General features: G+C 59.8%; 1 protein-coding gene across 1 annotated transcript in view; it reads left to right on the plus strand.

Moving 5' to 3' along the window:
- Window positions 1-3125, plus strand: part of SLC17A7 (solute carrier family 17 member 7) — a 10332-nt gene continuing 7207 nt past the window's right edge. Inside the window, exon 1 of the mRNA XM_027776479.1 lies at window positions 1-68. The gene's annotated coding sequence lies outside the window, so the exon portion shown is untranslated. The remainder of the gene's footprint in view (window positions 69-3125) is intronic.

Below are 3125 nucleotides of genomic sequence, written 5' to 3' on the forward strand. Positions count from 1 at the left end.
GCCACCAGGGAGTTCCGCCAGGAGGAGTTTCGGAAGCTGGCGGGTCGCGCCCTCGGGAGACTGCACCGGTGAGCGTGATGGGGGTTCTGGGAGGGGAAGAGTGAGGGTCCGAGGAAGCCGTTCCTTCTCGCCTGGGCGCAGGTGGACAGGTGGTACCCAGCATGGGGGGGTCCACCATCTATCTCGTTTTCTCCCTCGGTCTCTGACAGCGCCTCCTCTCCGGTCTAGTCCATTAGCTTTTTCATCTTTCTGCACCCCGCCCCACCGAGGTTCTGTGCTTTTCTCCGAGACTGGATAGTCCTCTCTAGGTCTCTGACCAGCTCTCCCAGCCCTCTCTGGCTCTGTCCCTTTTCTCTGCATCTCTGTACCCCTCTCTGGGTCTCTTATCCCTTATCTCTGGGTCTCTGTCCCCCCTGCTTTGTAGCCATTGCTCTCCCTTGATCTCTCTCATCCCCTGATGCTTAGTCGTCTCTGTCGCTCTCTCTCTGGGTCTCTCCTCTCCCCTGGATCTCAGGTCCCCCTTCTTTGGGTCTCTGTCTCCCTCTTTCTCTAGACCTCTGTCTGCTGAGTTTTTATTCCAAACCCTGGGTTTCTCCATGTCTCTGTGTCATTCTCAGTTTCTATCTCTCAGAGAGATTAATCTGAAGCTAAAGCGGATTGGGGCCCATCGGTCCTTGTCCTTGAGGGGGGTTAAGCTGGGAGGAAGAGTGTCCTGAGTTCCTAGGGGAGAAAGGGGTTGCAGGCCGAAAAAATGAGGCTCCTAGAGAGGTACCGACTTCACAGAGGCTGGAGGCCGGAGCTGGGAGGGACTTCCTCCTCGCCAAGGCCATGACCCCAGTGACCTGGGCGTCCCCAGGTATCTGAGCACCTCCCCCAGTCTCTCACCCCCAACCCCAGCTCTGGCTCCAAGTCAGAGAAATTACTCAGCTGCGGAGAAGCCTAAAAATATCTGGCCACAGTGCAGAGAGGAGATGGCCTCGTCGGACATGGCCCTGCACCCACACTCTCGGACCCTGTCCCCTCAGCCCATAGCACTGACCCCCCCCTCTCCAGCTGACCCTCAGTTGGTGTCACTGGGCCGCTCAAGTCCTTTTGTAAGTCTAACGTGAATCCTGCCTGCTGCAGATCACCTCCCAGGTCCAAAGTTACCCCACCCTCTGGTAACACGAGAGAAGAAGAGGCAGCAGGGAAGGGAGGGGGCAGGAGGATGGTGCAGTGGCGGACTGGGGGGAGCAGAGATAAGCTCACCCTTTCTTTTTCCAATTTCCCAGCCCCTCCCCACTCTTTTTCTCGCCTCCTTTCACGAGTTTCTCAAAATACATCAGCGTGAAGTCAGGAGAGCGAAGAGTGGAGCGAGTGAGAGAGACGTGCGGATGGAGGGGGCTGCGGTGGTGGCGGAGGGAGGGCTGTGTTCCTCAGGCCCCCTCCCTCGGTCTCTGCTCCCAGCTCCTCATCTCCGGCTTCTCTCAGCCCACCTCTGCCGCACCCTCACCTCTCTGAGCTGCCTCCCGGCCCCCTGAACCCCCAGAGCCCCCAGAGCTCAGGGCCCGGCCAGGACAGGCGCAGGGAGTGTGCGGAGAGGAGCACTGGGTCCGAAGGGGGTCATGGTGAAGCTGGAGACGGGGGTGCCCCGTAATGGACACTGCACGGCGTCCCACTCAGTCTTCTCGACACAGCTGGGGAACCGAGGCTCAGCTCAGGACTGGCAGGGGTCGTGATCACTTGACTCCAGGTCCGTCTCCCTCTGAAGCCCACGATGTAGGGTGCACATTTCCCCTGAGCTAAGGGCTGCTGGAGTGGTGGAGAGCACCCTGGCCCGGGAACAGACGGTAACCCGGACGAGGACGTGGGGACAGCCACGCGGAGCTGAGCCGAAGCACCTTCATCCTGAGAGCCAGGCCCTGGGCAGTGTGAGGCCGGGGGCCAGGAGGCCGTCGGAGTCAGGCTCCGGTGACCTCCGTGTGTCACTGGGGGTATGCTACTGCTTCTGAGCCTCAGTTCCTCCGCTGTACAGTGGGAAGGTGAGGGAGAGCCACAGGGCCACCAGAGGACAGACCTGGGGGAGTGGACAGAGGGCCACAGAGGCTGAGGCAGTGCCACAGAGGAGAGGTGAAGGCACCCTCTTCATTCTGGTCACCTGCCTCCAATCTTTGCTTTGCCTCCAAACCAAGTCCCCAGGCCGGAGTCGAGGCCGTAGGGCAGGGGAGGAGGACGCCCGCCGGGGTCCGCTCTTCTCATCTTCCGTGACGCAGGCACCTCCGCTCTGGGTCCAGATCCTCTTGTCCTAAATGATGACGTCACCTTGACGTCCCTCGTGAGTCTCGTACACTGCTGCTCTTGTCCCCACTTTACAGACATGGATCCCAAGACCCCTGTTTAGAAAGCCTCGGTCATAGATTTGACACCTCATAATATTAACAAGGAGAATCAAACTGCAGGGGCTGTGGTCGCCTCTTGAATTTCAGGGTCAAATATCACCTGATAGCCCCATCCACCTGGTCAAAGTCTAATCTCATTGGCTGCCAATGGTGGCGGGGGCAGGGGGAGTCCCTGCCATCCTAAACTTCAGACTCCCACCTCGCCACCCCAGTCTCTGTCCCCTCTCTAGGTCGCATTCTTCCTCCCTGGGGTTCTGTCCACCCTTTCTCCCCCACTAGGATTTCTGACCACCCCTCCCCACCTGCTGGAGTTCTAGAGTGGGGAGGGGCGACTGTGTTCTCTCATCTCTTCCACCCTCCTCCCCCCAGACCGTCTGGCTGTTCTCTCCTCCCCGTCCCAGTCTCCCTCGCCTCCATCTGTTCTAGCCCCTTCCTGGGATCCAGCCCGATCCCCTGGCTGCCTACCCGCCTCGGAGAGGGGCTGCACCTCACAAATCACGCCCCCAGCCTGCCTCCCCTGTCTCCTCTCTCCATTCTTCTCCCGACATCCTGGGTCTCAGTTCTCCCTGCATCCATGTCTTCCCTCCCGGGTTTCTGTCCTCATTGCTCTGCATCTCTGTCCCTCCCCCTGTCTCTGTCCCTCCCTCTCTCCAGATCTCTGTCCTTTCTCTGGATGTCTCTCCCTCCTGTTTCTGACCCACTCTCTGGGCCTCTGCAGGACTCTCCCACGTCTGCTGCCCGTTTGGG

Source organism: Tupaia chinensis, unplaced genomic scaffold (assembly GCF_000334495.1).
Source record: "Tupaia chinensis unplaced genomic scaffold, TupChi_1.0 Scaffold000673_1, whole genome shotgun sequence".
Lineage (NCBI taxonomy): Eukaryota > Metazoa > Chordata > Mammalia > Scandentia > Tupaiidae > Tupaia > Tupaia belangeri.